Raw genomic sequence first — 12,071 nt, forward strand, 5'->3', positions numbered from 1 at the left:
CAGCTATGAGATACGCCTTGTTTAATTCTGAGTTTGTACAAGCGCTGCTCGCTGTGGTTCATCAGTCAGGAGAAGAGATTTCTGAGCCTTCTTCAGCTGTTATTACATGTAGCTGAGAAGGGCAGGGGTAGAAAAATGAGGAAAGTACAATGGTAACTTTTTGTGAAGAAGAACTGTGAATTTCATGGTTTTAACTTTAAGCAATTATATGGAAATACTTTCTTTCTTTTTTGGTTTTGTAAGATGTGAAGTTACCAGAGCTCTCTTGGTCCTGTAATTCAACTGCAGAAGAAGTGCTATGAAACTACGGAGACCAGAGTCAGGACAAAGCTTCATGTGTTTCCAGGTCAGGGTGTTGTTATGGTCTGGGCTGGTGGTGGTAGCTGTGGAGGTGTGCACTGGTTGGCTGGCAGTAATTGGTGGCATCTCTAGTTTGGCATCAAACTATGGGAACAGTTGATACAGTCAAGGGTAGGACCACCATCCAGAGGGGTAGAGGCAGGCTGGAAGAAATACTGTGAATGTGGACGTAGACTAGTCAGGTAGAGGGCAGCCTGAATATAAGTCATCAGCATGTTCTGACTGCTGATGCCATCCTGGGCTGTATTAACAGGGACCTAGCCAGCAGACAAATAGAAGTGGTCCTTCCTTGCTTGCCACTCATTAGATTGCCTTTAGCCTATTGTGTCCAATTTCGGGTGCCCCAACATCACAGACTCTGATGAAAGGGAGGGAGGAAAGTGAAGGCCACCGAGTGAGTGGTCAGGGCAGGAGCCAGCACCCTGGGACAAGAGGTTGAGGAGTGATGACATTGTTCAGGCTCGGGCAGGAAAGATTTGGGGGGGTCCTGGGAGCAACACCTCAGTGCCTCCAGGATGGGGTAGAGTCATTACTGCACTGAGTGGCTGGAGGGTGAGAGACAAGGGGTATGGGCTGAAATGAGAGGTTATAGGGGTGACAAAAAAACAACCTGAGGGCAGCCAAGTACTGGAGCAGGTTATCCAGAGGGACTGGACCATCTGGGAGGCTTTAGAGAGTCAGTGGGGAGAAGAGATGACCCTGCTCTAAGCACAGAAATGGACTAAATATGATGCCTTAGATATTACCTGAGGCCCCTTCTGACTGAAATTATTTCAGGTTGCTTCATTCCATGCTAACAGGGTCAGGTGTCAGGCCCTTCCTTTTTGAGGGTAGAGTTGTTCTTTGGTAACCAGAAGCACTGTGTCTGAAAAAAAAAAGTGCCTGTGCTGTGATGGAGCTGCTGGAAAAGCAGATTGATGTACTGGGAGAAAGAGTTTGCTGTTTCAAAGAAAGTTCTGTACTTTCTGATTTGGGTTCTCAGGGTTTCCGAAGGCTGTTTTTGCAGTTGAGCATTTTGACAGTTTTCTTTTCAAGTTTACATTCAGTCTTTAATGGTTGCTGTAATTTTACTTTTAAACAGCGCAGTTCTTCAAAGGCAGCAGTGAAAGAGCATCAGCTGAGGTCTGTCTGGTGATCATGAGGGGTTCTCAGTGGCTCATTTCTTCAGCTGTCATTTGTCAGAACACACTCATGTAATCTTAATGAACAATGTGCAAAGCCATTAAAAACTCAATTACGGCTTTCTTTTTTACTGCAGACGTGAGAAAATGCAATCATAAAGTGCTGATGTGTAAACACAATAGCCACCATCTGCTACAGAGCAGCATTTCAGCTCAAAAAGAGGGTATATGTTGCAGATGCATCAATAATAGGAAGCTTATCAAGGCATCCTTATGCACCAAGCAGGGGAAAAATTGAAATTTATGGCCAGCTAGAGAGCTCTTCATGGTTTAATTCCCCAATTTTCGGTGGTATGTTTAATAACTATAAGAGAGTGCCTTTTTATGTTCATTGTCATTTGAATGGATTTTTAAAAATGAATTTATTTACCATCTTTCTTTTCTCCATGCTTTTGACTGATCTGAACGCAGCACATTTGGTTTTAGTTATTCAGGAAGGTGGCAAAGCCAGCAAGATATTAACTGATGTAACCTGTTGGTTCAAGAGCACTAAATTTAATTGACCTCATATTCAGCTCCTTTAATGAGCATTTACTTCTGTGTCCAATAGAAACAGAACAACCCAACAACTTTCACACAGCAGAGATCATTTCTTCTCTTCAAACTTTCCCATTTCAGTGTCTATTTGATGACATTTGAACTTTCCAGATGGAGGTAAACAAAAACAGCACTCAGTGTTTTTTTCTGCTCTCATTACTGTTCAAAGTCAGTCCAAATCAGAGTTTCTTCAAGGAATCTTTTGTTTTATACACATTCATGCCTGGAGAAATTTAAATAGGTTTTCAGTCATTCATTGATCAATAATTTCTGTTTGTGACACGTTAATGCATTCCCTAGTTCTTTATATGAGTGAGAAATGTGACAAATGGCTTGTTGGTGCCAGACCCGCTTGTACCTCTTTTATTTGCACATACAGGCCTATAAATTCAAAAGAAGTCCCATCAGCTTCAATTCTGCGCTCATGTTAAAGAAGTCTGTCAGGCTCTGAATCGCAATGTGTCAGTTTTTATTACAGCTAATAAGGCAAAACACGCTTGTCCTTAAAAGGCTGTTCTGAACTCTGTTTGTTTGTTTACTTATTGCTGATCTCAGAGCTACTGGTAAGCAATGCGTCCTGCCCAGAAAAGCTTTAGTGGCATGGACAGGTAGTCAGTGCATCCCAGCTGCTGGTCCAGGAGCACACAGAGCAACCTTTGGAAGGTCCTTGAGGGTAGGGGATGGGTTATGCATTCAGGTTCACAGTGCAAGAAGGGAAATGAGAATCACATACAGCTAGGTTTGTTTGGAGGGTAATTTGTGGTAGAGGGTATAAATTATTCACAGCAGTGAGATTTTGTGAGATAGCAACGTTCTTGTACCCACTGTCAGTCATGGCATGGGTGAAGTTTAATAATATCCCCTCCTAAGGGCAGGCTTGGGGTGTTGAGCACCAACTTGACCTGGCAGGAAAAGACCTTCCTGAGGCAGCTGCTATTTGAGGTCTCTGTGGAAGTAAGAGCAGGTAGAGACACCAGATGGCACAGTTAAAGATGGGAGCAGCACCAGTAGTGGAATTTTTTTTTATCTTTTTCACAATCATGTAAAACAGTCTCTCCCCTCAGGACTTTACTGGAGACAGTTATGATCTTAGAGCCTTTTCTCTTGTATTTCTAGGCATGCTATGGGGTGTGGGTTTTTGTTTCTAAGGCATCCAGAAATGAGAACCAAGGCTGTGAATAACATGCAAATGGCAATGATTTTTATTTTTTTTTTTTGGTAAGGCTATTCTTCCCATAACGAAGGCTGATTATTTTATTAAGTGTTTTTTTGCTTGATGGATATTTCACTCACTCACGTTGTGTCAGTCTCTATGTACAGGCTCTATACTCCAGAGTTATTGTACAAAAGGCCATTGTCGTTCTGTGTCATGGTTTTGTAATTTTGCTATCAGTATCAGTATTCCACATCATAACATCATGTAAAGTATGGATACTTCTATTGAATGTGCAGTCCACAGAAGAAGACTACATATCCCAGAGAACAACAGGGTTAATGATAAGTCACGGGACCAGGACGCTGTATAATCTCGTTCCCAGGCTGGAGTGCCCTCCTTCTTCTCTCGAACTTCTCGGAGAGGGGGAAGTGTTCCAGCCGTGTCGCCTAGAGTTCACAGTAGGCCTCTCGGTTTTCGGGGACTCTCTCTCTCTGTTTCGTTCAATTTGTTAGCCTCAATTATATTATATTGTGTTATCTTGTATTTCGGTATCATATTTAGTAAAATAAGTTTTTCCTCCTTAGATTGTCGCTGTTTTATCCCACTCCCTTTTTTCCCCTCCTTTCCGGGCCCCGGGAGGGGGGCCCACGGGGTGGCTTCCCCTGTCACGGGCATAGGTAAATCTAAGTAACCCGTGACAGATTTTTGGTGGAGAATGCGGGCATAGAGCTTTTTAGCTTTTAGAACAACTCTCTCTTTACTCTTAAAGAGCTTCGTTAGGGGAGTGTTATCTTTTCGTAGCTGCTCACTGAGAACGTGACCTTGAAATACCAGACAAATTGTCAACATTAAGGGCTGCTGTACATTCTCAGCACTGCTATCTAACTTTTGTGTAGAAAACAAAGGGATTTCTTTCTCCCTTAGAGCAAAGCTAGCTAGCTCTGACTTTTACAGAGCCTGCCAGCTATGAATCCACTCTTCATCCCAGTTGCTCTGTTTAAGGGATTGAAAGCAATTATGATCTTCTTAAAGTATTGGTCAACTATTAACACCATAATTTGGTGTTGTGGAATTGTGCAGGTATATAGCCTAATAAGGTGGATACTGATGGAGACACCTGCCTGGTACTTTTATGAGATGTGGTATGGTCAGAATTTTGGCACCTACATCCCAGATGGAATTGTGAATCTTACAAACACTTGCATCCCAGATGGAATTGCGAATCTTACAAGTACTTGCATCCCAGATGGAACAGGCAATTTTACAAACACCACCATGTTTAATTCATTGTACAGGCTAAAAAAACCCTTTTTATTTAGGTTGTACTCTCAGATTTCCACACGCCTTTCAATAACTGAGATAGGGTTCATACTTGCATCCATGTTATCACTATTAATGAATGCATATATGTTCCTATGCATTCGTTCTATGCGGAAGTCTCCTCCAGAACCAGAGAATGATGACTGGCAGGGAATATGGAAAGGTTTAGGAAAAGTCTTAGAAGCATGGGGACCCGCAGTGTCATGGGATTTCACTCTTGAACACCTAAAGGACCCTAAGAAATTAAGTGAGTATTTGAGTCAGAGATCTAAGGAGGTAAACCTTATGTGGGGTTTGGCTTATGCATACCGTGCTTTGTATCATACTATTCTGGAGAGAGAGAGTTTCCGATCTGAGATTCAAGCCCAAGTTAATTCTGATCAGTCACAGGAGGCATCAGTAGCAATATCAGTTGCCCCTGTGGAAGGCAAGAAATGGAAACGGGTGTCCACGCGTCTAGAACGAAAAGAAGGAGAAGCACAGGGGGGGGCTGCAGAAGACCCAGGTGCCGGGCATGGAGCAGTACCGAAAAAAGCAAAGGCGAAAACCAAGAGGCATGAAGAAGAGACTGATGATGAGGAGGAAATCACCTATTGTCGACCTCTGAAGCTGACTGAAATCCAAGGCTCAAGAAAGGAGTTCACACGGCGTCAAGATGAAGGTATCCTTGCTTGGTTGCTTCGCTGCTGGGACAACGGGGCCAACAGCTTGTCTCTAGATGGTAATGAAGCTCGCCAACTAGGAAACATTGCCCAAGATGCAGGTATCGACAGAGGGATTAGCAGATGTTCGGATGGACCTGCCACTCTCTGGCTGCGGCTGTTAGAAGCCGTGAGAGAAAGGTACCCCTATAAGGATGCTTTGAAGCCTAAATTTGATAGTTGGAATACCGTCCAAAAAGGTATTCAGCGCCTGAGGGAATTGGCCATGGCGAAAATGTTGTACAGCCCTGATCCAAGCGAACTTGACCCTGAGAGAGTGAGGGCCGATCCTGACATGTGGCAGAAAATCACAAGTACAGCACCAGAGAGAATGGCACAGTCATTGGTAACAGGTTCTAAAGGGTTCGTGGACAGATGGCCCCGAGTTGTTGAGCTGATTATAATGCTTCAAACCACCGATCAGCAGCTCCCTCAACTGCATGCTGCAGTTTCTGCCATCTCACGGCTAGAAAACCGAGTAGATGAAATGTGCAAGAAATTGTTTCCATCAACTAATCGTAATGATGATCCCGTAATAGTATCAGAAGCAACTGATGAAGGTCAATCCTCGTACGGGCCACCAGGTCTAATGAAGGATCTGATCAAAGTATTCCAGTCCTACTCCTCACCTGCATCATCAAAAGTCTCAGCTGTTAAACGCACACGCTTCCCAGCTCGAGCAAAGAACAACAGTACAATTGCACCGCGTGTTTCCATGTGGCGCTACCTACGTGACCGTGGAGAAGACATGAGGAAGTGGCATGATCAGCCCACTTCTGCACTACGAGCACGGGTGAAAGAACTACTAGACATACCAACCACCAGTGGAGTTGCTCCAGTCATCACAGGTAACCAATAGAGGGGCCCTGCCCTCAGTCAGGGGAGGGAAAGGGATAACAGAGTTTATTGGACTGTGTGGATTCGATGGCCTGGCACATCAGAACCACAGGAATATAAGGCGCTGGTGGATACCGGTGCACAGTGCACCCTAATGCCCTCCAGTCATGAAGGGACAGAATCAATTCATATTTCTGGAGTGACTGGGGGCTCTCAAGAATTGACTGTGCTGGAGGCTGAAATAAGCCTCACTGGCAAAGACTGGCAAAAACATCCTATTGTGACTGGCCCAGGGGCTCCATGTATACTGGGTATTGATTACCTCAGAAGGGGGCATTTCAAGGATCCTAAGGGGTATCGATGGGCCTTTGGGATAGCTGCTGTAGATATGGACAACATTAAGCAGCTGTCTGTTTTGCCTGGCCTGTCAGAGGACCCGTCTGTTGTGGGGCTGCTACGAGTAAAAGAGCAGCAGGTACCGATTGCTACAAAGACAGTGCACAGACGGCAGTATCGCACCAACAGGGATTCCTTGCTCCCCATTCATGATTTGATTCGCCAGTTGGAGAATCAGGGAGTGATCAGTAAAACTCACTCACCTTTTAACAGTCCCATATGGCCAGTGCGTAAAGCCAGTGGAGAATGGAGGCTGACAGTAGACTACCGTGGCCTAAATGAGGTCACACCCCCATTGAGCGCTGCTGTGCCGGACATGTTGGAACTCCAGTACGAGCTGGAGTCAAAAGCAGCCAAATGGTATGCCACCATTGACATTGCCAATGCCTTCTTCTCTATTCCTTTGGCTGCAGAATGTAAGCCACAGTTTGCCTTCACCTGGAGGGGCATTCAGTATACTTGGAACCGTTTGCCCCAGGGGTGGAAACACAGCCCAACCATTTGCCATGGGTTGGTCCAAACTGTACTGGAACAAGGTGGTGCTCCTGAACACCTGCAGTACATTGATGACATTGTTGTGTGGGGTGATACAGCAGAAGAGGTTTTCACAAAAGGAGAGCAGATCATCCAAATTCTTCTACAAGCTGGCTTTGCTATTAAGCGAAGCAAAGTAAAAGGACCTGCCCAGGAAATTCAGTTCTTAGGTATAAAGTGGCAGGATGGACGTCGTCACATCCCAACAGATGTGATCGACAAAATCACTGCCATGTCTCCACCAACTAGCAAGAAAGAGACACAATCTTTCCTGGGTGCAGTAGGCTTTTGGAGGATGCACATTCCAAACTACAGCCTCATTGTAAGCCCCCTTTATCAGGTGACGCGGAAGAAGAACGATTTTGCATGGGGCCCTGAGCAGCAGCAGGCTTTTGAACAGATTAAACAAGAGATAGCCCGAGCTGTAGCTCTGGGGCCAGTACGGACTGGACAGGATGTAAAGAACATCCTCTATACTGCTGCTGGAGAGAAAGGCCCCACTTGGAGTTTGTGGCAAAGAGCCTCGGGAGAGACCCGAGGCCGACCCCTGGGATTCTGGAGTCGATCATATAAGGGGTCTGAAGAGTGCTACACTCCAACTGAGAAGGAGATCTTAGCCGCGTATGAGGGGGTTCGGGCTGCTTCCGAAGTAGTCGGGACTGAAACACAGCTCCTTTTGGCACCTCGACTGCCAGTGCTGAACTGGATGTTCAAAGGACAGGTTCCCTCCACTCATCATGCTACCGATGTCACCTGGAGCAAGTGGATTACGCTGATTACACAGCGAGCGCGAATGGGAAACCTCAATCGTCCAGGAATCCTAGAGGTAATCATGGACTGGCCTGAAGATAAAAGGTTTGGAACATCACCAGCAGAAGAGGTATCACGTGCTAAAGAGGCCCCACCATACAACGAATTACCAGAAAATGAAAAGAAATATGCCCTATTCACAGACGGATCATGTCGCATTGTAGGGAAGCATCGCAAATGGAAAGCTGCTGTGTGGAGCCCCACACGACAGGTTGCAGAGGCCACCGAAGGTAAGGGAGAATCAAGTCAGTTTGCAGAGGTAAAAGCTGTCCAGCTGGCCTTAGATGTTGCTGAACGGGAGAGGTGGCCAATGCTGTATCTTTATACTGACTCATGGATGGTGGCAAATGCCTTATGGGGGTGGTTACAGAGGTGGGAACAAAACAACTGGCAACGGAAGGGTAAATCTGTTTGGGCCGCTGAATTATGGAAGGACATTGCTTCCCGAACAAAGAATATGGTTATAAAAGTGCGTCATGTGGATGCACATGTGCCCAAAAGTCGGGCTACTGAAGAACAACAAAACAACCATCAGGTAGATAAAGCTGCCAAAATTGAGGTGGCTCAAATTGACTTGGACTGGCAGAATAAGGGTGAATTATTTCTAGCTCGATGGGCTCATGAGACCTCAGGTCATCAAGGAAGAGACGCGACATATAAGTGGGCCAGAGACCGAGGGGTGGACTTAACCATGGACGCTATTGCGCAGATTATTCATGATTGTGAAACATGTGCCATAATTAAACAAGCCAAAAGAATGAAACCTCTCTGGGAGGAAGGGCGGTGGCAAAAGTATAAATATGGGGAGGCGTGGCAGGTTGATTATATCACCTTGCCACGATCTCGCAGTGGTAAGTGTTATGTACTCACCATGGTAGAGGCAACCACTGGGTGGCTTGAAACATACGCAGTACCCCATGCAACTGCTCGAAACACCATATTAGGTCTTGAGAAACAAGTCCTGTGGCGACATGGCACCCCAGAAAGAATTGAATCTGATAATGGGACACATTTTAAAAATTCCCTTATAAATACTTGGGCCAAAGATCATGGCATTGAGTGGATTTATCATATTCCCTACCATGCACCAGCTTCTGGTAAAATTGAACGATATAATGGGTTGTTGAAAACTATGTTGAAAGCAATGGGTGGCGGAACATTTAAGCACTGGGAGAAGAATCTGGCAGAAGCCACTTGGTTGGTGAATACTAGAGGATCTGTCAATCGTGATGGTCCTAGTCAATCTAGCCCCCTACACACTGTAGAAGGAGATAAGGTCCCTGTTGTACATGTAAAGAACATGTTGGGAAAAGCTGTTTGGGTCCTTCCAGCTTCTGGAAAGGGCAAACCTATCCGTGGAACTGTCTTTGCCCAGGGACCTGGGTGCACTTGGTGGGTAATGCAGAAGGATGGGGATGTTCAATGTGTACCACAAGGGAATTTGATGCTGGGGGAGTGCAGTCAATAATTTTATGTATTTATATGTATATATGTTTGCATGTGTAGTGTATTTTAGTTATTATAGTTGTACATTTAGTTATGTTACATGTAATTCTACTGTTTAGCTATCATAATTTTACATACGTGTATATATATGTATATATATATTTACCATGATGTAATAATGTAGAATAAGGGGTGGAATGTCATGGTTTTGTAATTTTGCTATCAGTATCAGTATTCCACATCATAACATCATGTAAAGTATGGATACTTCTATTGAATGTGCAGTCCACAGAAGAAGACTACATATCCCAGAGAACAACAGGGTTAATGATAAGTCACGGGACCAGGACGCTGTATAATCTCGTTCCCAGGCTGGAGTGCCCTCCTTCTTCTCTCGAACTTCTCGGAGAGGGGGAAGTGTTCCAGCCGTGTCGCCTAGAGTTCACAGTAGGCCTCTCGGTTTTCGGGGACTCTCTCTCTCTGTTTCGTTCAATTTGTTAGCCTCAATTATATTATATTGTGTTATCTTGTATTTCGGTATCATATTTAGTAAAATAAGTTTTTCCTCCTTAGATTGTCGCTGTTTTATCCCACTCCCTTTTTTCCCCTCCTTTCCGGGCCCCGGGAGGGGGGCCCACGGGGTGGCTTCCCCTGTCACGGGCATAGGTAAATCTAAGTAACCCGTGACATTCTGCAAATAGGGTATGATTCATTTTTGGTGGGTGTCAAAAACTAAAATTGTAATTATTGCTTTGAACTTTTACTAAAAGCTGATGTTTTTCTCCCAGAGGAATGCTCCTTATTTTCATACGTGAATCTGTAAAAGTGAAATCCTCCTTAAGTCTTTCTATCATTGAAACGCCTGCCTGATGTAGTACAGTTCAGGACCCTGTTGTGCTGGGCACTGTATAGCTTCAGAGTAGATCTTTAGGGCAGGGATCCATCTACTATCCAAATAGATAAGGATTTCCAAATAGGGAAAGGATGAGGAAGACACCCAGAAGTGAAATGATGTGTGCTAAGATCTGATCAAAGATGGAACAGAAATGAATGACCTCTTCTTTACTGAATGTTTGCTTTGGCTGTAGCATCACCCCTGTATCTTACCTGTTGGAAACTGTGCTTCCTGGTCATAAATTATCCCAGGTGATACAGTCTGAGCCCAAATCTCAGATTGCCACTATTTTAGTTTATTTGGGTGGATCAGAAGATTACTGCAGCACTCAGTGAGAAACTAACTGACGAAGGGGGTTTTGAGTTTGACTGAGAGCAGGAGTGAATCAACAGAGAATGTTTATCAGTCTCACCTTACAGACTTTGATTATTAGAGAAAAAATTGAAGGCTTGGATTCAGCTTTTCTGTTTCTTGAGCTCTTTACTGTGAATTTGGAATCTCTGGATTGGGGGCCATTGGGATTTTTAACCTATCCAAATGAAAGATCGGATCGCTAGAGAGCACCTTACTGTAGCTTTTTTGCTTGTACCGCCTCATCCCCAGCTGTGCCTGCACTGTGCTCGAGTTTTCCAAGGTCTCAGGAGCGTGTGTGATTTCTTGTGAAAGATGCACTTTCTTCTGCATCCGTGCTTTGCAGTCCTTTACAAAATGTATACACATATCACATAAACAGAAACAAACCAACAAACCACCAAAAGCAGTTTTGTGTGAGGAAGTGGCTGGTATCTGGTGGCTTAAAAGAAAATAAAATAGAATATGTATGGCTGTCCACTGGACAAAACTGATCAGAATGTTTATCTGGCTCATCTGAGTGTCTGTCAAACTGCTGTGGCACGGAATTGGGGAAGTCAATAGGTTAGAAGTGAGGCAAGGCTTTTCAAACACAGTGTGCTGTGAACTGCAAGAGGCCAGTAGAGAAATACATTTGTAGCATGACTTGGCAGCTGCAGCAGGACTCTGAATGTCAAGAAGGCTGCATTTGATTAAAAATTATTATGCCTAGCTGCTGACACATAGATTTTTTTTTCCCCCGGATCTTGGTATTTTCTTCAGCTTTTTCTGTGAGTGTCTGCACACACATAAAGCAGATCCCTTAAACAGAATTGAATCAAATAACTCTCATAATGTTTTTTCTTATTGCTAAAATTTGTCACCTTGATGCATCTGTAAAGAGATGAGTTGAGACACAATGTGCTGTAAAATAACTGCTTGATGAATCAAAACATGAGTTCAACATCCAGTGCCATGCTTAATATGATGCAAGCTTCAGGGTTAACAAACTCATAAATTGCCTTAGTATAGATTTCTCTCCTAAAATTCAGCCGGTCCTTCCCTCCTAGAAGTGTAATTGTCCTTGTTGCTGTATTGCTAGTTGAGATGTTGCTCTTGTGCTAACAAGCCTAATTCATCTAGGCTCTGTACACTGGGTTTTCTTAACACCTTGCTGCTTTCCAAAGCTTGTACCACCAAGATACAGTGTTCCCGGGTACAGATTGGCACTAAGGTGGTAGAGACCATGCAGGCAAATGCCAGTTGAGAATGTGATCTTTTATAGCATTCTTTTGTGTTGAATGTGCCTTTGGGAAAGTAGGTATTTGGGGCTGTACGCTGTAGGAGAGCCCTGTGGCTTCTTGGAAGGTAAATATGACTTTGTTTAGGGTGACTCTTTTATTGCAGTGTTATAAAACAATAAAAGCAAAGTTGTATTTATAATTTCTAAGTTATCTAATTAAGGCGGTTATAGCTGGCCATGAATCTATTTGTATTTATACCCTGTAATTTAGATCTCCTTTCTTTTCTGTTACCTAACAACTAGCATAAAATAGCTAGTTTGAGTT

The 12,071-nt window shown here is 44.1% G+C and overlaps 1 protein-coding gene across 6 annotated transcripts in view; it reads left to right on the forward strand.

The window, feature by feature from the left end:
• Positions 1-12,071, forward strand: part of LOC146754891 (receptor-type tyrosine-protein phosphatase T-like) — a 272,501-nt gene that overhangs the window by 161,468 nt on the left and 98,962 nt on the right. The gene's annotated exons all lie outside the window — the stretch shown is intronic.

The sequence above is a fragment of the Coturnix japonica genome, chromosome 37, assembly GCF_054131305.1.
Source record: "Coturnix japonica strain WE chromosome 37, WE-NBRP24, whole genome shotgun sequence".
Taxonomy (NCBI): Eukaryota; Metazoa; Chordata; class Aves; order Galliformes; family Phasianidae; genus Coturnix; species Coturnix japonica.